At 36.7% G+C, this 26,058-nt stretch overlaps 1 pseudogene; it reads left to right on the top strand.

Annotated features, from left to right (window-relative positions):
* The window catches only part of LOC102866693, a 121,081-nt pseudogene extending 104,330 nt beyond the window's left edge, over nucleotides 1-16,751 (top strand).
* Nucleotides 16,752-26,058: the final 9,307 nt, after the last annotated feature.

Below are 26,058 nucleotides of genomic sequence, written 5' to 3'. Positions count from 1 at the left end.
CACAGCCACTATACAGATTTATTATTGCTATGGTTATTATGATAACACCCCACTAAGGCTTTGAAAGTCTAACAAATACGCATGAAGGACTTTACATTGGCCAGGTACATGCAAATCAGGCAAATACTCTCATGAAAGAAAAATTATTTTGATGTTCCTTGCTTTTGCATTGTGTTATGTCCCAGCAACATAAAATGCCCAGATAAAGGTTTCTAACATGCATAATTTCAAAGTGCTTTCATTTCCATTGTCCCAAATGGATTTTTTTTTTAAAATTTGCACCTCTATAATAACTTGGATTAAAGTTTGTCTAAATGTGCTGTATGATAGATATTTTACATTATTTTGGCCCACTCATTAATGACAACTTATATTGTTCGGTGAAAACATATTAATTATAGCTGAATGTCTTATGCAAAATTTCTTGTGGCTTATCTTTTGTACAGTAAGTCATTTTGTCAAAATTGATATTGACTCAACATTGTTGTTGCTATTATGTGCCATCGCGTCACCTATGACTCATAATGACTTCAATAGCTCTGAAGTTGGCCTTGTCCTGAGCCAGTCTCACTGATACCAACATACTATCCCCATTGCCTCAGTTACTGTATCAATCCATCTCAACAAGGGTCTTTCTCTCCAATGCTGTCCCTCCACTCTTCTGAGGCTGATATTTTTCTCCAGGGGCCATTCCTTCTTGGCCACATGCACAAAGTTTGTGAGACAGAGCTTCAAAATTCTAACCTCCAAGGATAAACGTGGTTTTTCCCTTTCCGGGAGAGATTTGTTTTCTTGGCAGTCTATGGCATGTTCAAGACTCTTCTCCTGCACCACAACCCAAAGGCATCAATTCTTATGCTGTCTTCCTTAGTCATTGTCCAGCTCTCTGATGCAAAGCAAGAAATTGATAAGACCACTACTTGGTCTTATCTAGACTGGCATCGTTGTTTTTCAGTACTCTGGAGAAGTCCCTAACAGCAGATTTTCCCAATGCAATTTGTCTTTTGACTTCTGTACTGCTCAATACAATCATGAAAATATAAAGTATCAGAATAAACCACACACAAAAAAATAGAATATGTACAATTAGAATTTGGAAATTTCAATGGCGTATAGAGCTAGTTGTCAATAGTGATTTTATTTTTTCCCCATTATAACTATATATTAACAGAGAACTATTTGTCTACAATATCCTAGGTTGAATTTTCCATTAAATCTAATAAAGTATGCTGTGAAAATATGAAGCAAGAGTATTTACCATTACATGATTGCATTTTCATTTTGTTGACTTATCTGGACTAAAACATGCCCCGTATATTTTACTCTAACACTCCTACCAGAATACCAGAAATATTTTCCTAGATTCATTCACTATTCATGCTCAGATATATGTAGTTTCTTTTAAAAATTGCTGAGGTTTTTTTAGCAATACAGATGGAACAATAATTTTAGCTCAAGGCAATAAGTATTAATTAGCTTCAAGTTTTTCCAAATTGCCAGTCCAAACAATTCATACCTGAACTATTTAATAGCCGAGAATAATTTAAAACCTCAAAAACCTACCAAAAACTGATCTAAATTCTATGTATTAATTTGATGAATCCTCACAAGTCTTATATATTGTTCTTTTATTAAGTGTATACTGATTTATTTACAAAGTTGGAATACATCGTTTTTCACAAAGGATCCTTCCCATTTCCTTCATCCCACCCACCCACTGAATTATGTAAACCTATGATTACCAGAGGAATGTCTATCTGTGTTTCATTGACTATGCAAAGGCATTTATTTGACTGTGTAGATCATAACAAACTGTGGCTGACTCTGAGAAGAATGGGAATCCCAGAACACTGGATCGTTCTAATGCGAAACTTATACTTGGACCAGGAGGCAGTCGTCAGAACAGAGCAAGGGAACACTGCATGGTTCAAAATTGGGAAGGGCGTACGCCAGGGATGCATCCTATCTCCATACCTTTTCAACCTATATGCAGAACAGATTATCTGGGAGGCTGGGCTCTATGAGGAGAAATGTGGGGTCAGGACTGGTGGACGATTTATCAAAAATCTGCATTATGTGGATGACACAACCCTGCTTGCTGAAACTGAGGAGGACCTGAAGCACCTGCTGCAGAGTGTCAAGGACTGCAGCCTACAATATGGATTGAGGCTCAATGTCAAGAAGACAAAGATTCTCCCCACTGGATCAATTGGCAGCATCAGGATGGATGACGAAGAGATTGAGATTGTACACAGCTTTAGTTTGCTTGGCTCCATGGTCAACAGTCTTGGCACCAGCAGCCAGGAAATTAAAAGGCGCATTGTCATGGGAAAGTCTGCTGTTAGGAACCTCTCCAAAGTGCTGAAGAGCAATGGTGTTTCTTTGGAGACTAAGGTACCTCTGATACAGGCCATGGTCTTCGCAATCACCTGTTATACATCAGAGAGTTGGACAATGACCAAGGAGGATAGAAGGAGAATTGATGCCTTTGAGCTGTGGTGCTGGAGAAGAGTATTGAGGGTACCATGGCCTGCTAGGAAAACAAACAGATTTGTCCTGGAAAGGGTTAAACCTGGTGGCTCCTTGGAGGCAAGGATTCTGAGGCTCCTTCTAACATACTTTGGACATGTTGTGAGGAGAGACCGGTCCTTGGAGAGGGACATCATACTTGGGAGGGTGGAGGGACGGCGCAGGAGAGGAAGGCCCTCTATGAGGTGGATTGATTCAGTGATTGGGATAATTGGGATGGGAGTGTCGGAGACAGTGCAATTGGCACAGGACAAAGCGGAGTTTAGGGCTGTTGTACATAGGGTCGTTATGAGTCACAGGCCTCTTGATGGCACATAACAACAACAACAACATGAATAACACCCCACAACCCCATCCTCACTTCTCTGCTTGTCCCCTCCCCACCCAATCCTCATAGTCATTCTACTCTAATGGTTTTATACAGTATTTGTCCTTGCGGGATTTAGTTAATTCGCCCAGCATAATGCTCTCCAGTCCCTCCCAACTAGGTAGTAATTTTTTAAATCATTGCTCCTGCATGCCGTGTATTATTCCATTGCGTGAATTTTCCACAATTGCTTGATCCATTCCTTTGTGGCTGGACATCTGGGCTGTTTCTATGCTCTTGTAATGATGAATAATACTGCTATGAACATTGATATACAAATTTCCATTTGAGCCTCAGTTCTCATTTCTTGGGGTATATTCCAAGCAATGAAATACCTGGGTCATATGAAATTTCTCTGTTCAGATTTTTGAGAAAGAGGCAAACTGCCTTCCAGAGTGGTTGTACCATTTCTGATCTACAGTGATCCTAAGTAAAATAGAATGAAATTCTGTCTGATTTTGCATTACATCGCAATAGTGTGAGCTCATTGTTGTAGTCACTGTCTCAATGCACCTAACTGAACAAATTCCTCTTTTACACTGGCTCTCTGTTTAACTCTGTGTTGTCTTTTTCTAAGGACTCATTTCATTGACAAGAAGTTGGACTAACTTTTACTTTTTAAGGGCCACAAATCAACACTCTTCACACCAGTGGTTAGGGAATCAAAAGACAAATTGCACTGAGAAAATCTGCTGTCAGAGACCTTTCCATAGTGCTGAGAAGCAACAATGTCAGTCTATACACTAAACTATGCCTAATCCAGGCCAAGATCTTTGCAATTACTTGTTATGCTTTGGAGATCTGGACAATGACTAAGGATGGCAGAAGAGGAATCCTTGTCTTTGAGTTGTGGTGCTGGAGAAGAGTCTTGAACATGCCATGGACTGTCAAGAAAACAAATAGGCCTGTCTTAGAGAGGGTGAAACAAAGTTTTTCATTAAAGGCTAGGATTTTGAAGCTGTCTCACATACTTTGAACACGTGACCAGAAGAGACTTGTCTTTTAAGAAGGATATCATGTTTGAAAGGATGGAGGGACAGAGAAGGAGAGGAAGATCTCAGATGAGATGTATTGATTGATTCAGTGACTGGAGCAATGAGGGTTGGTGTGTCAGAGTTAGTAAGACTGGCTCAGTACATGGCAGAGTTCAGAGCTGGGGTCATTATAGGTTGAAGGCAACTCAATTGTACATTACAACAATAACAACAACAACTCACAAGAGAGCTGATATTTCATCTTCTCTCATATGCTGCTGGTTAATTGAATCATCAAAGAGGTGCTGCCTTTTGGTTAGTATTTCAACTCATACAGACTACAACACCAAATCTGCTTTTTCCAAGGGTTGATCCCCTCTGTAAGAACATTGGCAAAGTATGTGAGAGGAAGCCTTATCATTCCTGGTTCTAAAATGCACTCTGACTCTACTTCTTCCAAGACAGATTTTTTTTTCCAATTAGTGGTATATTGGTCAGTATTCACCAACATTCTAATTAGAAAACATTTTTATTTAATTTTCACTACTCATTGTCTATCTTTCACTGACAAATGAAGCAATTGAAATAACATGGCTTGGGCCAGGTACAGCTTACTACTCTGTCGTACTAGGTGTTCTGGGTTCATGAGCTGGCAAATTCAGAGCGTCACAAGATGACTACAGCTCTACTATGCTGGTGGCACCCGTTTAGAGCTGAACCTTGTATTTCTTGTAAAGCTAGTTACTAAAAATAGCCTACAGGCATATGCTGAAGTGCACGTACACTTTTTTCAAGGAACAGAGAAACAATCTATTTTGGCTGGAGCAAGTTATTTTAAGCTACCCAAGACTCTATGTTCTCTCACTATATTTTGACTCGTGAATGCAAGGGTTAAGTCTGATAAAAGACTGTTGACTCCAAATGTTCCAGGGGATGTACTCGGAAACATTGCATAACCTTCAGAACTTTTCTCAGAGTGCTTAACCCTTTAGAGATAAACAACTTAGATATCAGAGAGTGTGGATGCAGAGCATTTACTGGAACAAAGTCTCAGAGCTGTGTGCAGCCCCGACATTCCTATGGGTCCCTCAAGTGCAAAAGCCTCAGGGTTCCTGGAGCATTTCCTTGTACAGCAGACTCCTCACTATTACCATTTACCCTTCAGGAATCCCTCACTCCTAAAAGTGATATTGTTTTTTAACACTTCAAAGAGATAATTTGCAATACATTTTTTTTCCAATGCAATATGTCACTTGCTTTGTGAGCCACTACCTCCCTGAAAAATAAAATGAAATCCTTGACAAGTTCAACTTCCTCTTGGTTTATAATAATGTTTAATCATGCAATTGTGAGGACTTTTGGTTTCTTTATATTGAGTTGTAATCCATCCACCTAAAACTGCATATTACAAGTGAGGAATCCCAACCAGTTCCATACTGTTAACAATCGCAATGAAATCAAGAATAAATGTACAAAAACAAAAATAAGTAAGCATTCTGTTATATTTTTAATAAAAACATAGAATGGAGATGTTTTCAGGAAAAACAGAGTGCGTGACATTTAAATTTGGCTTAGGGGTTTTTACATGGATAGTCAGAAGTGAGAAAATTAAGGCAAAGTGAAGATATTAAAACAGAACAGTGAATGAGGTTTAATCTGTATGTGTCTTTGGAGAGTAGCTGGAATACAAATCTTGCAAGCAGAGTGAGTATAATTACATGCTGCCCTATTGTAGCCCCTTTTCCCCAGAGTCTAATGATGAATGACTGAGTTGAAAACCTTCCAAACCTTTTATCCGTCCTTCCACTTATCAGTGTGAGAATTGATTATACCAGCAATCATTGGACTACATGGTTAGATCCAATTTAAATGTCTAGTCTTATCATTGTGAATCATTTGCTCTTCCTTCCCCAGGCCTGTGTAATTCCACTTCTACTGCTTAACTTACACTTTCCCTCCATAGGAAGAAGCCCTGGCACAATAATGCTCAAGTGCTTGGTTGGCATAAAATTGTCAAAATCCATCCAGTGGTTCTCTGGGAGAAAAGACTACTGACTGTTGTCATAAAGATTACAGACAATATTGTAGCTTTATGTCACATGGGGTCACTGTTGGTTAAACTCAAAATAGACAAAGGAATATATATATATATATATATATATATGTGTGTGTGTGTGTGTGTGTATGTATATGTGTGTATATATATGTATGTATATGTATATATATGTATATATATGTATGAATAAAAGTGTGACTAGCATAGGTTCAGCTACATCCAACTTTCACTAACTCCACAGTGGAACAATACCTATCCACAACACAAAACAAACAACTCTGAAGTTGGACATGTTCATACACTCCTATGTCTATTTCTACCAATTCTATCACCAATTATCCCTCTCAAACCTCTGAATTTCTCTACCACTAGGTCCACTACTACATTACAGTGACCCCCATAAAACCTTATTTACCCTTCTGGGATTTATTAGAAAAGGAAATAGGTTACAATTCAGGTTAGAAAAGGTATCAAATTGTTCTGTCAGGACAGTTTTCTCTTTAATTTACTCTCCATCTTTCCAAGTATGATGTTCTGTTCCAGGGAGTAGCCTCCCTTAACATTATGCCTAATGTACAAAAGACAAAGGCTTGTAATCTTTACTTTAAAGATGCATTCTGGCGGCAGTTTATCAAATGCGTTTGTTCTTTTGGCAATCCATTATATATTATTTTTCTCTAAAACTACAGCTCAAAGTATCAATCAGCTATCATCCATTGTTCAACTTTCAGAAGGATAAAAAATTATTGGAAGAACCATGTCCTGAGTCAGGTACAACTTAGTCTTCAAAATGACATCACTGCTTCTCAATAATTTGGACCAATAACTAACTGGAGATTTTTCCAGTGGAATATGTATCCTGAACATCTGACTACTACTGGTACCAAGGATATTGAATCTTGAATCTAAGTAAAATGAAATTGTAGACAATTGCAATCTTTTCTCCATTTATCATGTCATAACTTATCATGTCAGTCTAGTGGTGAGGTTTGATTTCTTGATTTTGAGGTGTAATTCATATTGAAGGCTGCTGATATTTATATTCTGCAGCAAGCTCTTCAGAGCCTCCTCACATTAAGCAGGCAAACAAGCTTGGCCTTCTGCATAATGCAAATTGTGTATGAGTCTTCCTCTGACCCTGAAACCACATTCACAGAGTCCAGCTTCTCAAATTAATTTGTCAACATACATACTGAATAGGGATGGAGAAAGGATACATCAATGATACACATCTTTCTTCTTTTTAAACCACACACTGTCTCCTTGCTCTGCTTGGTTAACAGTGTATTGGTCTAAGTTTAAATTCCAATTTTCCTCAATGTTAGCCATAATTTGTTATGATTCACATATTCTAATGCCTTTGCATAATCAATAAAACACAAAATAGACATTTTTCTGGTATATTCTCTTTCAACCAGGGTCCATATGACATCAGCAATGATATCCCTGGTACTGCAAACTTTTCAAAACCCAACTTGAACCTCTGACAGTTCTCTGTCAATGTACCATCCTGGGTATTTTTTTGATGACCTTCAGGAATATTTTGCTTGCAAGTACCATTAATGATATTGTTTAATAATGTCCACATTCTGTTTGATCACCTTTTTTTGAGAATGGAAACAAATATGAGTATTTTTGTCTCAGTTAGCCAGGCAGCTGTCCTACAAATTTTTTGGCATAGACTGCTGAGCACATCCATGGCTGTATCCATTAACTGAAACATGTCAATTGTTATCTCATTGATTCCTAGGGCCTTAATTTTTGCTAATCTCTTCAGTGCAATTTCAACTTCTCTCTTCATTACTAATGGTCTTGGTCATATGATACTTCTTAAAATATTTCAGTGCTACCAAATTCAAAATAGAGAGTAGATAGTACTCACTTGGGCCAAGGAAAAGGCAATATACACTACAAAATAAGTCAGCACAAAATGATCATGACAAAGAAAGATATTAGGAGAAACACAAGGGTCAAAAACAACAGTAAATGATGTTACATATATAATCATACAATAATAGTGGTAATATTTTATAAGTAGATGCAGAGATTGACATACACGATGAACAGGTTTAAGAAAGTGAATTAGACTACATCCTTCGGGGGGAAGCTGTCTGTCTGTCTGTCTGTCTGTCTATCTATCTATCTATCTACCATCTTAGTGGACAAGTGGTAAGACACTGTATTACAATCACATGGTTCAAGTTCCCAGCTCCTCTATAAAAGAAGAATAAGCATTTCCCTGTGCAATTTACTGCCTCTAAAAACCTGCTGGAGTGTCAGCTATTTATTTGTTGATTCCAACTCAATGTCACAAAACAATATATGCGCTTGCTGCAGAAAATCAAGGACTGAAGCCTTCAATATGGATTGAAGCTCAACATCAAGAAAACAAAGATTCTCACCACTGGGCTAATTGGCAGCATCATGACAGATGGTGATAGAGATTTAGTTTTAGTTTGCTTGGCTCCACAATCAGTACTCTTGGTACCAGCAGCCAGGAAATAAAAAGATGAATTGCAATAGGAAAGTCTGCTGTCAGAGACCTCTCCAAAGTACTGAAGAGCAACAATGACAGTCTGGAGACTAAAGTGCACCTGATGCAGGCTGCAATCTTTGCAATTACTACATATCAGAGAGATGGATGATGACTAGGGATGACAGAAGGAGAATTCATGCCTTTGAGCTGTGGTGATGGAGAAGAGTATTGAATATATCATGGATTGCCAGAAGAACAAACAAGTTTGTCCTAGAGAGGGTGAAACCAGGCTGTTCCTTAGAGGGAAGGATTCTGAAGCTTCGTCTGACATAGTTTGGGCATGTTACAAGGAGGGACCAGTCCTTGGAGAGGGACATCATATTCGGGAGGGTGGAGATAATGCAAGAGAGGATGATCCTCGAAGAGATGGATTGATTCAGTGTGAGTGATGTCATGAAGATAGATGTGTTTGAGATAATAAAATTAGCAGAGGATAGAACAGGGTTTAGAACTGTTGTGCATAGGGTCACTAGGAGTCGCAGGCAATTTGATGGCACATAACAACAAGAAGTTGCAATACTAGAAGATTCTATGGGCAAAATATTGAATGATCCAGGAAGCTTTAAAAAAAATGGAGAAATACACAGAATTACCATACTAAAAAAAAATTGGATGACAGAGACTATTTCAGGGAGTAGTGTATAATCAAGGACCAATTGTAACAGAGAAGAATTTCAAGGTTTTCTCAAAGAATTGGGGTGGGAAAAAAGGCCACAGGAATTGATGGCGTACCAATTGACATATTTCAACATATAGATGCATCACTGTATGTGCTCACCAGATTATGCCAAGAAATTTGGAGAACAGCTGACTGGAGAAATCCACATTTACTTCTATTCCTAAAAAAAAATGTATTATCCAATAGATTGTGTAAATTATCAAACAATATCACTAATATCACATGCAAGCAAAACCTAGCTGATGGTATTTAAAAATGACTAGAACAGTGTATAGACAAAAGAATTGCCTGAAATAGAAGCAGGATCTAGAAGAGGCCATGGCAGATGAAACTTGACAAAAGCAGAGAGTACCAGAAGGATGTCTATTTGTGTTATATTGACTATGCAAAGATGTTTGACTGTGTAAATCATGACAAACTGCGGCTGACATTGAGAAAAAAATGGGAATTCCAGATCACATGATTGTGCTCATATGAAACTTTTACCTAGACCAGGAAGTTGTTGTTAGACTAGAGCAAGGGAACAATGTATTGTTCAAAATTAAGAAAAGAATATGTTAGGGATGAATCCTTTCTCAGTACCTTTACAAAATAGCAGCTTGTAAAAGAAAGAATTAGAAGGTGGTTCAAACCCACCTGCTACTCCTCCAGATAGTCTCTTCCCATTATTTACAGGAGTTTCAGTATGAGTTACAGCTAACTCCACAAAAGTCGGGTGTTTTTTGATGTCATAACTAAGCAAACTAGACCTTTCATAAAAATTCCTGTAGATGATGATTTGTATAGATGAGCCATTTATATAGATGATAAAATTAATAAAATCCTTTTTAATATATGATTACAAATAAACAAATGAAATACAGTTGGGTAAAACATACTTGGAATATTTGAACACCATTGAAAGTCAATCCATGACTGAATTAAACTTTAAAGCAATCATTCACACTGCGCTGAAGATAGATTTAAGAGGTAGGGATGGGAGCAAGGCTCGCTTTAAGAGTATGGGACCTGGAAAGTTGCACAGAGCTTTAATTCTCTGTTTACTCTGTATAGTAATTAATAATTCTGTCTTGACTTGTGGTTTGTAAGTGAAGACTGAGGAGACCATGAACCCAGTGTGGAGTCCACTATGTGTAAGAGTTCAAAGGGACTCAAAGTGAATGTAGTGATTGAGTAAGCAGGAGGCGAAAGTAGTCTGACAGCTCCTGGAGGTGATATTGACATTTTTTTCCCATTTGAACTAGTCTTGCTTCCTAGATAGTAGGAAGGCTAAGAGCACTACAGAATACAAATGACTGAGAAAAAGCTATCTCTTTTTTTCTCACTGATCTTCCTTATCTCCAGTAGTCAAACAGTTGACTGAAAATGATGACCCAGAAGGAAAAGAAAGACAAAGCAAGTCAGTGTCTTATCCTATCAATCCTTTCTCATGCAGCAGTAATGGTAAATATAATGGTAAAAGGTGTGAGCTAATTGTCTCCATGTGTCTCTGATTTTCTTCACCCCTCTTTGCCTTGAATGACACTAATTGATGCACATTAAAAACACTTAAACTTTTAAATCTGTGGTTACTATTCACCTAAGAAGGATGTTGTCTTTGTGTGATAAGTTATTCCAACTGACTTTGAAATTGTGATTCTGTGACTCATTCCTCTGTGTTTTAAATTCATGGATATATTTGCATCCTATATATTTTATACCTATATGTACAGAACTAGCCTTTGTCCATGCTTCTGAGAACTGAACAGTGAATAAGGATGATAGCAGAATTATTGACTTTGAGCTGTGATATTGCAGAGGAGTACTGAAAAATTCACGGACTACCAAGATAACAAACATATATGTCTTGGAAAAGGCTTAGCCAGTGTGCTTCTTAGATGGTATCAGTTTCTCATAGTTTTGACATGTTGCTAGGAGGGGCTATCCTTTGGAAAGGGCTATCATACTTGGAAAGATGAAGGGTGAGTAAAAGAGAGGAAGACCCAACAAGGTAGGATGATTCTGCCATTGTACCAATGGGTTCAAGTTTTTCAGAAACGATGATACAGGATAGGACAGGGTTCAGATTTGTTGTTCATAGGGTCCCTATGAGCCATAGTTGACTCAACAGTACCTACTACAACATATTGTCAGACTAACATATTGTTAGACTGTTGCTTGAAAAGTCAAAGAATGTATATATTAGCCTTACCATTGGATATGATAGGCTGGTTACTTCCATAAAGATTTATAGCCTCACATATCTGATAAAGTTGCTGTGATTTAGAATCAATTCAACTGCAATGAGGTTTAATAGGTCTTCTTTGTTGTCTGGTACATAATGTAATTAATACACCATTCTGTTAACCTGCAGGTCTGTGGATCAAATCCACCAGGCACTCCTCAGGCCAAAGAGAGACTCTTTTCTCCTGTAAAGATTTATAGCCTCTGAGACCTTATGAAAGGTACTGTAACTAAGAACCAACTTGATGGCAATGGGTGAATTGTACTAGGGACAGTGGAAATCATAGGGTTTTAGTGATGCACAATGTATAAAAATGGATCTACTTTATTACTTTATAGGCCGTATGTTTGAACTATACTGTACAACCCTATTGATGATCGGACCTGCCTCAAACTCCCTCAAATACTAATTTATATTGAGTCAGAACCAACTCATAACTGATCCTCCTTCGGGTTTTAGAAGCTGTAAATAGCACTGTTAAAGATTTCCCATCTCACCAAAATATAGTTATGAGGATCTAAATGTGTATCCATTCTCAAGAATCGCTGCAGTATTTTCAGGAACTTAGATTTAGGTGTTTTTGACTTTGGGGGAAAAAAAAAGTTGACCATCACACCACTTAAAACTGTCTAGTGACCCAACTGAGAGTGTCAGGAGTCACATTCTTCTTTCTGATAGTGTCTGATTCTTTGTGCAGTGATTTGGGAGCAGGATAATGTTTCTGACTTTCTCCACATAACTAGCTAAGTATCATAATAAAATGCCACCAGGGAAGAGTCTATTAAAATAGTCAGTGTATGCACTTGGGTATAAAGTGTTTGAGAAGCCACACACAATGACTGCACTTAAAGAGCATTTACTCCCTGGTGATTGTGCCCTTTTTCCCTTTTCAAGTGTGCTGCAGTCTGAATGTCACTAATGGAGCAGGGTCAAGCAGGTTATAAGCACCTTTACAAACAGTGCCTATTTGGGGATAGCAAACTCCTGTATTTCCCAGAATGGTTAGTTCAATTGGTGGTGTCTTTTTCTTTGCTTTTTTTTTTTTTTTTAAATGTTCTTTTCAGTTTACATTCCTAAGCAAGACATCTTTTGGCTCAAATTTATCCTAACTGAGAAGCATCACAAATCTATTTTTTTTTGTCATAGATATTTCATACTTGAACTTCAAAGACATTTTGTGGCCTTGTCAAGAATGTAACAACTAAACTACAAAATGTGAAAGGAATCTGTTGGTGCTATAAAAATTAAAGCTACTCTCTTGTTAAGATAAAACAGTATCAAAGAGATACGTGTCAAATTTGATGACATTGTGTTACTTGTTAAGATACTCCTGATAGCACCAATTTATGAATATTTATGGAGTTAGTACTTCCAAGAATAAACCACTTATGTGTAATTAGTACTTTACAAGGGTAAAAAAAAATCACATTTTTATGCACTTAATGATAAAAAAATGGGTCATAACAATACCATTATCTTTGGAAAATTTTGGTCTCATGAGTTAATTGTCTTTCTTGGTTGAGGTCACATAGTTTGTAAGTGGTACAGACACTAGTTGAATTTACTTCTCTCGAATGTAAATCTTTAGACTTCACATTGATGTCTCCCTGTGTTCACTTTGGACAGGAATTTGACCTATGAGGAAAACTACAAATGTGGGTCAAACTGGAGTGAGATCAAGGGGCCAAAATCAGATTAACTCAAACTCGCTCATTGCTATCAAGTCTGAACCAATTCATACTAACCCTCGACTGAGTTTTTCAGGGCTGTAAATTGCAAGAGTAGAGATTGCCCATTTCTCCTGTGGAGCTACTGCAGACTGGAATCACCAGAGAGGAGGTGATTCTGAGTTATTGTGGGTTATTGGTGCAACTCCATACTGACTACACCACCACTTGTTATGTACAATTGATTCAGAATATACTCATAACTGACCTTCAGCAGAAGTTAGACACATGGGAGGAGATAGCACATCCTTCCCCTATGGAGCAGCTGGTGGTTTCTAAACAGCATGTTTTAGAGTTGGCAGTGTGCCTCTTTACTCCTAAACCACCAGAGCACCCAGCAAATTAGTCACTCAAGTTTCACTCACAAAAGCTTCCTTATTTTTCTCTCCTTCCAAAATTGTCTTTGAATTGGCAGTCAAAATTCTAAATGGATTTATTTCTAAAGAAAAATGACACTGAGATCTAACATTTTTTAAGATCTAACACATCTGTGAAACCTAACATATTTTTGAAGAAAGTCTTTTGGCTTAATAATAATCAAAAGATCAGTGGTTCAAATCCAACTTGAACCAGTTCAGTAAAAAAAAACCAAAAACCAAAAAAAAGTTAGGTAGGCTCCTTCCATAAAGAACAAAGCCTTAGGGGGAAAAAAAAAAAAGAACAAAGCCTTAGAAACCAAATGGAAGGTGAATATGAATAAAAATCTATGTCATGTCAGTAGTATTCTTATTATAGTTTTTATCATATTTTAGGTAAAATATGGAAACATCAGCCTAAAGAAGTAAAAAGAAAGAAATGTAAAGCAGATTACACTACCTCTTTGTCCATTCTGTTCTACCTTTCAGAGCTGCCTTCTGATTTGTGGTGCCATTGTTGGATTTGACTGAAGGAAAAGAACACCATCTTAATTTATTTCCCATAAATTTCTGTATAATGTTTATGTGTATACACTGAGCATCATAAATATTTTATTAAAGCATTAAACAAGGCTTATAAATGCTTTCTTAGTCTTTTAATTTTATTAACTACACCTCAGTTTGTTAACTGTGCATCGGTTTTTGTCTCTATAATTTAAGCACTGCCACGTGGTTTCATTGGGAATGTTAAATTAACTGCCATCATGGATTACACAGAATAGTTGCTCAAAAAATATTACTACTACAGCAATTACTATTATGCTTGCACATAAAGCTGAGAACTGGAGGTACAGATAATTAGGATTTTTATTTATTAATCTGAATGGATAGTATAGTTATGTGGATTCTAGCTCACATCTCAATATTTGGCTATGAATTACAAAAATAACAATACATCAAATATTCTTTCAATAACATAAATTAACTCATAGCTATAAAAATTGCTAATCAAGGGAATTCTGATGACCTAGTGACAAGAAGCTGCATTACAATCCTCAAGGTACATCGTTTGAATCCACCAGATGCTCTTCTGGTGTAGGAGGGGCAATCTCCTCCTGTGTCAGATCATATTCGATGGCACACATCAACAACTGCTGCTAATCAGTTTTCTAGAACTTTTCTTTATTAAAGTACCATAATTAAGTATTTTATGATTATGTTTGTAGAGAACACAAGAAAAAGAAACTTTCATATTATTAGCTATTATTTTTAGCCTTTTCATGTTCAAAATGAAACTTTACATGATTATATAATTATATAAAATGTTGTCATGTGCCATTGAGTCACAGCGACTCCTAGCAACCCTATGTATAACAGCCCTGAAACCTGCTCTATTCTATGCCAACTTTACTGCCTCCAACACACCTACCTTCATGACCTGTCACTGTATCAATCCATATTATTGATGGCCTCCCTCTCTTTCTCCATCCCACCACCTTTCCAAGCATGATGTTTCTCTCCAAGGACCAGTCACTCCTTGCAATATGATAAAGCCTCAGAATTCTTTCCTCCAAGGAACAGCCTGTAGTTTAACCCTCTCCAGGACGAACCTGTTTGTTCTCCTGGCAGGTCATGGTATATTCAAAGCTCTTCTCAACACCACTGCTCAAAGATATCAATTCTCTTTTAATCATTCCTAGCCATTGTCCAGCTCTCTGATGCATAGCAAGCAATTGTGAAGACTATGACCCAGATATGGCACACCTTAGTTTCCAGAATGACATCATTGCTCTTCAGTACTCTGGAGAGGACTCTTGACAGCAGACTTTCCCAATGCAATTTGTCTCTTATTTCCGTGCTGCTGGTACCAAGAGTGTTGATTGTGGAGCAAAGCAAACTAAAGCTGTTAACAATCTCAATCTCTTCACCATACATCATGATGCTGCCAATTGGCACAGTGGTGGGAATTTTTGTTCTGTTGATGTTGAGCTTCGAGCCATATTGAAGGGTCCTTGACCTTCTGCAGCAAGCGCTTCAGGTCCCCCTCAGTTTCAGCAAGCAGGGTTGTCATCTGCATAACACAGATTGTTGATGAATCTTCCTCCAACCGTGATGCTGCAGTCCTCTTCATATAGCCAAGCCCCCCGGATGATCTGTTCTGCATATAGATTGAAAGGCATAGTATCTTATCTACTTATTCAACTATTTGCTTATTTCTTCCTGGAGTAGCTGCTACATTTGGGATTGCTTTTGGGATTATAGGCCAATTTCTTACTGTTAGGCCACCAGAACTCCCTTGTTTGAGACTAATCTTAACTTTTCCTTGTGTACATTTCTCTTCACTGTGATATGTATACATATATGATATAGAAATATATATTTAATATTTTCTGTTGCTAACTGAAAGTTGGTTAAGCTTTTAATGACCTCTTTCTAGAGGTTAGAATCCACAAGAAGGAGGAGAAAGATGAGCTGCTGAGCTATTTCATCTTGCTTGATTTTCAGTTTCAGAAAACCAATGGAAGATCTGTTATGAGCCAGCTCCAATTCAATGGCAGTTGAGTAGATATAAATTTTATTTTATCATAATATATTTATGCTTTGTCTTTTTTCCTTTTCCTTAGGGACATTTGTCTATATGAAAATACACCTTGTTTTCCTCTTATCACCAAAACAGAGGCTAATTTGTTTTCCATAAAGTACCAAAAATGAAGATCTAAATTAGAGAAAAATAGTTGTTATATGATGTGAAGTCACAGTGGGCCCTTCAACAAGTTTGCAAATGCTGTAAATGACATGGGAAGAGATTGCCCAACTTTCTTTCAGAAAAGCTTGTAGATTTGAGCAAGGTGCTGACAGTTGTGCTGACAGCACAACTTCTTAACTTAAAAAAGTGATTACTTAGAAAAAATTAGATAAGCGAGATGTTAAGAGATTGGTTTAGATCAGTTCTGCAGATTGTTACAGATTACCCCCCAGTGACTTCCTTGTCATTCTTAAAGCCCCCAAATCTATCTCCAAGGTATATTGCCAGATTTCATCCTTTTTACTTCAAGTCAGTCTTACTAAATGATAGAAAATGCACAAAGAAAAGAATATGTAAATAGAGTATTGTGGCAAAGTCTCACTATGCTTTGTCTAATGGAATTTCTCTCTCTCTGTATGTCTCTGACGTTCTCTTCCTTGTTCTCTACTCAGATGGAATCCAGTCATACCTGCTCCCTCACTGGAGGGGGTACACAGCCTTCTTCCAAGGCGCCTCCAGTGAGTTCCAGCTGCCAGAGCGACATGATCATAGAATGAGCAGTGTAACTCCTTCAATACACAACTGGAAGACTCAATGTTGAATTTAGGATTTCAATACTTGAGTTGTGGTTTTTACTTTGTTTTAATATTTCATTAGGAAACTCTTGATGACAGTGCCTTTCCATTGGCTCAAATCCAAAAGCAGCCCCATTGAAAAAAAAATGTACCACCTCCTGTGCAATGAACAGTCTCAGAAACTCAGTAGAAGGCCAGTTAGTGCCTAGTCCATCAGTACAAGGTTTTTGAGTATTAGATTAATAACTGGAACATTAAATAAAAATGTAAGTATTCCTGGACTAATTATGGACCTTGACCATCCACTAAATTAGTGTGGGCTAATTTTTCAGTATCATTCCTATCAGCATTCTTGGCACAAGAAAGAAGTCAGGAAACCAGATGATGAATTACATTGGAAAAATGTGCTGTTAGGACCTCTCCAGAGTATTAAAAACAATGTCAATTTAGAGACTAAGGTGTGCCTGATCTAGGCCATGGTCTTTGCAATTACTTGCTATCCATCAGAAAGCTGCATAGTGATTAAGGATTACAGAAGAAACATCAATATCTTTGAGTTGTGGGACTAGAGAAGAGTGTTGAGCATGCCATGAAATGCCAAGATAACAAGTAAGTCTGTCTTGGAGAGGATGAAAACAAGTTTATCCTTGAAGATTAGGATTTTGTAACTCCATCTCACATACTTTGGGCATGTGGCCAAGGAGGGACCAGTCATAGGAGAACGACTTCATGCTTGGGAGGATGGAGAACAGTATAGAAGAGGAAGACCCCCAATGAGATGGACTGATTCAATGACTGGGGTAATAACCGTAAATATATCAGAGTCAATAACTGGCTCAAGACAGGGTAGGCTGCAGAGCTGTTGTACATAAGGTCACTATGGGTCACAGAAGACTTAGTGGTGCATAACAACAACAACGTCTGTTATCTTAATAAAATTAATGGAAAAAATATAACAATAGAATTAGAGAAATAGACTTAATAAAAAAATTTTAAAGTTCTGACAATTTATTACTTAATAAATCACACTGAAAATAAACTCTCAATGATACAATGAAAATAGGATATAATTATTTACTTACCTATTATGCATTTTTTTCCTCTGAAATAAATGGGAACTTTGACTCTCTATATTGAGTAATTAACTTATTTTACTCCATACTTTACTCATTTCAACAAAATTCTCTATTTTACTTCAATTTTTTTCATTTTGTATATGTATAATTTAATCCTTTTGCTCAGTTATATGCTATTTCATATGGCATAATGTATCGTAATTGAAAGGATTTAAAATGGCAAGGAACATTTGCCAAAGAAAATAAGTTGGTATAATAATAAATATAAAAATGTAAACAATGACAATATAATATTGATATGTAAATATATTTCTACTTACAACCAAATAGTCATCATCCTTATTTTTGTTCCAAACATTAAGAAACAAGTAATCGTCATTGATTTACATACATTCATCTATTTGCAAGATGGCTCTGATTTTGTTTGGGTATATTCCCAGTACTAGGAAAGCTAAGCCAAATGTTTTTTCTATTTCTAACTTTTTGAGAAAGCACCAGACCACTTTCCTTAGTAGTTGTGCCATTTTATGTTTCCATTAACAATGAGAGAGTCCAATCTCTGCACATCCTGGCCAGCCTTGTGTTGTTTGTTGTCCTGCTGAACTACTCAATTGTTGCTGGGTTAAAATGATATTTCGTTGTTGTTTTGAGTTGCATCTCCCTGATGTGTTGTTGTTGTTGTTGTGTACCATAGAGCTGGAAGTGACCCATAGCTGACCCTCTGGCAGGTTTTCAGAGGCAGTTAATCACTCTGGAGGAGACTGCCCGTCTTCTCACAGAGCAGCTGACAGATTCCACTTGTGTGCCTTTGGAATTGTAGAACAGCTTTTTGTCACTAAACTAGAGATTTTGAAAATTTCTCTGAGTGTTTGTTGGCTATCTGAATTTCTTCTTTGGTGAAATATCTTTTCATATCTTGCACCCATTTGGTGATGGGGTGCTTGCCTTTTTCGTTGTTGTTGTTGTTGAGGTGCTAAAGTAGTCTAATAGTTTTAGATAGGAATCCTTTATCAGATATGTGATCGCCAAATATTTCTTTTCCCACTCTATAGGTTTCCCTTTTACCCTGTTGGAGAAGTTTTTAAGTCCATAGAGATTTTTGCAAGATCTCATTCATCTATTTCATCCTTTCTTAGTTGTAAGTTTTCTGATATAATTGGAAATCTGTTCATGCTGTTGAATAGGACATATAGAGTTGCTAATTTTTCTGATTTATTTTATAATATTTTTATTTTACTCCTAGTAAGTAGCCCAACTCCTTGTCTACACACAAATGTATATTAAAACTCTGGTATAGTCACACAATAGAATATTATGCAGTATTGAAAATAATGAATTTGCAATACACTATACAACATGAATAAGTTTTGGAAGACACACTGAGTGAAATAAATTAGTCACAAAAGGACAATTACTACATAAGACCACTGTTATAAAATAGTATTGACTTTGGGTTGGGGGATGGAAAAAAAGAAAAATGTGCATAGATAATTAACATTACACTGGCTAAGATGAAGGAAAGATCTGAAAGGAATGTATGATAAGGCATTATATGTATGGCAGTATTGAACATACCAGGGACTATCAAAACAACAAATAGATCTGTCTTAGGGAGGGTAAAACCAAGCTTCTTGGAGGTTAGGATTTTGAAGCTCTGTCTCACACACTTAGGGCACATGGGCAGAAGGGCAAGGAAAGGAAGAAAGACCCCAGAAGAGAAGGGTTGACAGAGTAACTAGGGAAATGTGGAGAGGTGTGCTGGTGTCAGGGAGACTGGCTTAGGATAGGGCAGGCTTAAGAGCTATTGCACATAGGGTCCTATGAGTTATAGGTGACTCAATGGGACATAACAAAAACATGTATGACAGTTAACAATCTGGAATAAGAAGTATATTACAAAGTAAGTTGGGGGAGAGAAAAAGGAGAGTATGTGAGGGAAATATGTAGCTATGAATGAATGAAAACCCAACCTTTCTAAAAACATTTACTAAAATCACAATTTAGAAAAGAAACAATTATTTTTATAATAAATTTCTATTCATTATGTTTTAAGGACACTATGGAAATTCTCTGAATGTAGTTTAATTCTGTTCTTTGTATAGATTTTGAAATAGATTTCCTATGTTGTTGTTATATGCAGCTGCATCTCCTGTGACTCCTAGTGACCCTATGTATAATAGCCCTAAACCCTGCTCTATCCTGTGCCAATCTTATTGTCTCCAACTCATCTAATCTCATTACCACTCACTGAATCAATCCATCTCATCAAGGGTCTTCCTTACCTGTGTTGTCTCTCAACCCTCTCAAGCATGATGTTCCAATCCAAGAACTGATCCTGTCTTGCAACATATCCAAAATGTCAGAAGACATTTCAGAATCCTTTCCTCCAAGGAACATCCTGGCTTCACCCTCTCCAGGACAAACGTGTTTGTTCTCCTAGCAGTTCATGGTATATTCAATACTCTTCTACAGTATCATAGCTCCTTCTATAATCCCTAGTCATTGCCCAGCTTCTGATGCATAGCAAGTAATAGCAAAGATCATGGCCTAGATCAGGCACACCTTAGTCTCCAGAATAATATTGTTGCTTTTCAGTACTTTGGAGAGGTCACTGACAGAAGAATTTTCCATATGTCCAAATTTTACATTTTTTAATCTCCTAGCTGCTGGTATCAAGATAAAGTAGGATTGTATTATATGTATAATTTGAAGTCATTTCGGAATTTGAAAAAAAGTGCACCTGGCATAAGCCACTTAGATAATTTGCTTGGTAAGGATATCCAATTATAAAACTTTGCATTGTTTCCTCATATGTTGTTGTTGAGTATTGTAGACTCAGGACCGAGCCATAGATGACCCTCCAGCAGGTTTTTAGAGGAAGTTAATTGCATAGAAGGAGATTGTTCATCCTTCTTCCAAGGAGCAGCTCAAACTCTGTGGCTATGGTGCATTACCCTAAATGAAGATGATCTTTTGAGGGTAAACTTACAAAGAAGACTTGTCCTAATTCATTTATATTGTTGTTGCTGTTGATTGCTGTTGAGTAGAGCATGACTCATAGTGACCTTGTGAACAAAAGACCTGAAGCCTTCCTACAACTATTGTCATTTCTCAAAGTTCATCAAGTTCCCAGAGGTATGCTGTTTAGGAAGTTAATTTTTTATTTTATTTGTTCTACTTATATCACACTTTTAAGTCTCTTACTAGTTTACCAGAATGTCTAGAATGATATCAAGTACTAACTCCCCAAATATCAGCTACACAAATTTTATCAGACAAATTGCATTTATTATTCACAGAGAGACTATCACTTTAACAGGACATTCATAGATTTCAGTGGTAGGTAGAAATATTTGTATTTGTTTAGAATTTAAAGTTTGGGTAGGACAGTATAGAGGGTGTGATATAGAATAGGAAGTTGTTTAAAGAAATACATGAGGTGGAAATGAGACTGGGTTAGATTAGTGCTTAATAAGGCAGAAAACATTATTAAAACCTTAGAAGCAAAGAACAGAACAAGTAACTATAATATGGAGCATCATTATTTGGGTGTTGAGGACTTCTTCTCTTTTACCAGCCCTCTATTTTTCTCAAGATGATATCTTTTCCCAAGCACTACACCCTCCTAATACCATGCACAAAGTATGTGAGATAATATTTCACATCCATTTACTCTAAGGAGAAGTTTAGTACACAAACAAAATATTTTCCAGGACTTGGGCTTGCATTAAGTTATTTAGGCCATAGGAAAAAGAGCTTTCTCAGAATTAAATGTTTTCAGAAAACGGAGGAATATAACTATGTTATTAACTCAACAATCTAGGAATAGAAAGACTAGAAATATTTTTTAGACTAGAAATAATTTATTAGGAGAATTTACTGAGAAAAAGAATTCCCAGAGGTTTAAAAGGAAATCTGTCATGTGCAAGTCTAAAGCACATCTAATTAAAGCCATGACCGCAAAATCTCCTCATATGCATTAAAAAGATATCTAATCACAAAGAATACTAATTGATTCATTCCTATTTAGAAAGAATACTAACTTATGTACTGCCAAAAGAATACATCTACCAATATTAGAAGACAGACAACTAGAATATTCCTTAGAAGTGAAGATGTGAAGATGGCTACTTGCTTACTGTGAGGATGTAAAGAGAAAAAGACAAATAACATAGAGAAAGACATTGCATTTAGAAATCCAGAAACATATTGCCCTGGGAAAATCTACAGTTAGGAATTTCTCCTAGTTTTTGAGGAGTAACGATGTCGGTTTGAGGACTACAGTGTGTCTGATTCAGGCCATCATCTTTCTTTTCACTTCCTTTTCATCTGAGAGCTGGACAATGACTAATGATGACAGAAGAAGAATTGGTGCCTTTGAACTGTGGTAGTGGAGAATAGTGCTGAACGTCCTATGGACTGTCAAAAGAAGAAACAAATATCTTGTAGAGGATACAGCCAGAATGATCTTTGGAGACAAGGATGTTGAGCCTTTGACTCACATACTTCAGGCATTGCTGCAAAGAGTGCCCATTCTTAGGAGGGGGACTTGATACTTGGAAAGGTAGAAGTATCATCAAAGAAGCGAAAGACCCTCGGCCAGGTGGATTGACACAGTAATTGCCACAATGGACTTTAATGTGCCAGAAAGTGCTAGGATGGCCCAGGAAAGGAAAGGGATCTGATCTGTTATTCGTAGGGTCTCTATACAAGTGTTATTCGACTCCATGGCATCAACATTAACAGATTGCAGAATTTATTTACACCTCTCTGCACATTATTTTCCAATAAAATGAAGATTTTCAACCAAGTGAATTAAGACAAAGACTATAGCAATACACTTAAGCGTGTCTGAGACTGTGAGGATGGCATAGGAGAGAACATGGTTCAGACCTGGTCGTCATAGGGTCTCTGTGAGTCATGCTTGACTCTACGGTGGCATCTAAACTCTGCAACAGCATACCTCTCTGGGGGATCAAATCTAACAGTTGTTTCTTGAGATAAAAATAGGCAATCTCCTCTCTAATGATTTATAGCCTCAGAAATCCAATGAAGCATCTTCTTTGAGTCAGTTTCAACCTACTGATAATGAGTTGAGTTCTATAAATAATAGCATTTTTTAAAAAGTGTTCAGCTGCTAAATCAAGGCTTAAAGTTTGCACAGGTGTGGCTTTGTAGGAGAAAGATGTTTCAGTCTGTTTCCTCAATAGCATCAGAAACAGCATCAGAAAATGTGTGGGACAGTTCCACTGGTCTGCTAGAGTTAATTATGACTCAAAGAGCAATGGGTTTTGTGTCATGCTTAATGGAAAGGTGCACAGTGGTTAATCACATATTACCAAACCCAAAGGTCTGTGTTTCAAATCCACCAGCTATTCTATGGGCAATGTGTTCCCATAAATATTATAATTTAAGAAACTCTAAGTGACAGATATAATCTATCTTACAAGTTTCCTGTGAGTTGAAATCTCCCACAGAAAGACAGGCAGGATCTTCCCATAAAGACTTACAGACTGGAAACCTGGTGAAGTATTTTCAGCAGCAGTGGATATATTTATGATGCATTAAATATCTTAAGAAATTTATTTGCTCTAATATTACAGTCATTACTGATTCATCTGAGTTCCCAAAACAAAATTAATCCAGTTAAAAAGAAAAATATCATCAAAATAACCTTTACCCAAATTTAAAGAAAAATACACTGTGCAGTAATAGAATTTTAAAATTAAACCTTGTTCACAGCTTAAGTAGCTAGAATTTATTATCTTCTATTCCTTCTTTGATTTTAAAGACAGTATCTTTTCAAAAGAACAGATATGCCTTGGAGGCGGTACAGCCAGAGTGCGCCTTGTCGGCAAAGATGATAAAGCTTCCTTGGAGAGGAACAACGTGTTTGGGCCAATAAAAAAGAGGTCAAGTATATCAGAGATTATGAGGATGACACAGGATAGGAAAGAGTTCAGGTCTGTTGTTCACAGGGTCACTATGAGATGTACTCTCCCTGACAGCATGTAGCAACATCATCATCTTTCCATTAAGGAGCTCTCAAAGCTTAGTGCATTGGATATTGGATTTTAACCAGGCCTGCTCTTCAACCTTTTGCACCCACTAACTACTCAGCAAGAGAAAGATAGTCTACTTTTAGGAATGTAGTCTTGAACTCTGCAAAGGGGCACTACGATTTGGCATATTCTCAACAGCAGTGAGTTTGGTTTTATTTCCACATATTTTTTATTGGCAAAATTTATGTAATTATTGACATTAAATATTTTTTAAAGTTTTATAATACTTTGGGTTTAATATTTTGTTAAATATTTCCAGCTGCTTTAGAAGAAAATATGACTAAATCAATGCCACTTTATTTACAGAGTGAGTTCAATGCAATTTTGGTTATTTACCTTATAAAACAAAGTAATTTTAAGAATCAAAATGATGGAAAACTTCACTGTGGATTTTATTATAATTTGTCAACAAATTTCCCAATTCTTTCATTCTTGTAAGTTTGCAAAAATAATTTTGCATCTCTGATATATGACATCACAAAGTATATTAACTAACTTATTTTTGAATAAAACTTTGAATTTTAATTTAATGTGCTCACTAGCTAAATTCATGAATATTTCTCTTTGATCATCTGCTAAATTAGCAAGAAGAATTCTATTAACTTAATCCTCAGCAGGACCTGAGTTCACTTTTTATTATTAGGATAATTAGTTTTTGTTCTAAATGTTAAACTTTAAATTAAATTTGCAGTAGCATTCATCATAATGTCTCATGTTTGACCTTTGTCAAAATCTACTTACTATATAATCTTTGTTTTGTAAATTTGGACAGAAAAATCAAACTTTATTAAAATTATTAAAATAATATTTTAACTTAAAGCTTTTAATGGTATAAATTAACATATAAATGTCATTTAAGTCAATGGATAACTATTCTAATGGTCTAATTACATTAACAACTCTCAGTGCATTTTCAAAAATACACAAATACACTCCATACAGCTCGACACTAAATATGTGGAACAAGTGAGATATCAATTTTTAGCCAGTTCTTTATATCTGTGTTCTTCAAAAATTGATAAATAAGTGCAGTTTCTTCAGTTTCTTTTTTAAATTAAAAATTATGAACACAGTCTTCTGATTAATGCTCTTTAACAGAACTTTTGGCTTTTGTTTGCTTACGGTCAATGGTTTAATTATGAGTTATGTGTTAAGATTTTTTTCTTTTGGCGCTCTAGGAAATATCCAGTATTCTTCAGTATACACCACAAATCAAGGACAACAGTTCTTTTTTGGTCTTTTCAGAAACAAAGGTGGAAAGACTTGACTTCACATACTCTGGGTGTATTTTAAGAAGGATTGTCTCTGAAAAGAATATTATGTTTGGGAAAGTAGAGGGTCAGAGAAAGAGAAGAAGTCTCTTAATGAGATGGAGTGATACAGTGACTGCAACAATGGATGTAAGTACCGCAGAGCTAGGGAGGATGGGGCAAGCTGCAGCAAGCTTTCATTCTGTTGTTCATGGGTCACTATGAAGCTGAGTCTACTTGATAGGATAGTACATCAACTATAGCATAGAAGATGGTAGAACACCTTGAACATGTGTATAGACACAGAGAAATGATAGTTGTTGTTTGGGGCTGTCAAGCTGATGCTGACTTGCAACGTATAACTGACAACAGATTGAAAACTTGCTGCATCCTGCACTAACCTCACAATCCCAACTGTGCTTATGCCTATTGTTGCAGTCACCAGGTCAGGTCAATTAATCTCATTAAGGGTCTTCTCTTTCTCTGACCCTCTTTTTAATATGATGCTCTTCTCTAAGACTTGGCTCATCAAAATATGTGAGATGAAGTCTCACCATCCTTGCAGCTAAAGAGTACTCTGGTTGCAATTCTTACAAGTCATATTTGATTGTTCTTTGGTAACCTATCATATATTAAATATTCTTCACCACCACCAACAAGGTTCAAAGGCGTTGATTCTTCTGTGTCTTCCTTATTCGTTATCCAACTCTCACATTTTTCACATGCAAATGAAGGAATGGAAAATACCATGGCTTGAATTAGGCACCATTAGTCTTTAAATTGACATCCTTGTCAGGTTGGTTAAGAGTTTGATACTATGTATGCTTTACAATGCTTTATGTAACTTGCAGATTATCCTTTAGCCCCTGGTGACTGATGGGAACCTCTTGCAGACCTTGAC

Source organism: Elephantulus edwardii, unplaced genomic scaffold (genome assembly GCF_000299155.1).
Source record: "Elephantulus edwardii isolate Elephantulus edwardi_28Jun2011 unplaced genomic scaffold, EleEdw1.0 scaffold00029, whole genome shotgun sequence".
NCBI classification, from domain to species: Eukaryota; Metazoa; Chordata; class Mammalia; order Macroscelidea; family Macroscelididae; genus Elephantulus; species Elephantulus edwardii.
The sequence above is the reverse complement of the archived record's forward strand: the minus strand, read 5'-3'. Positions and strand labels throughout refer to the sequence as shown.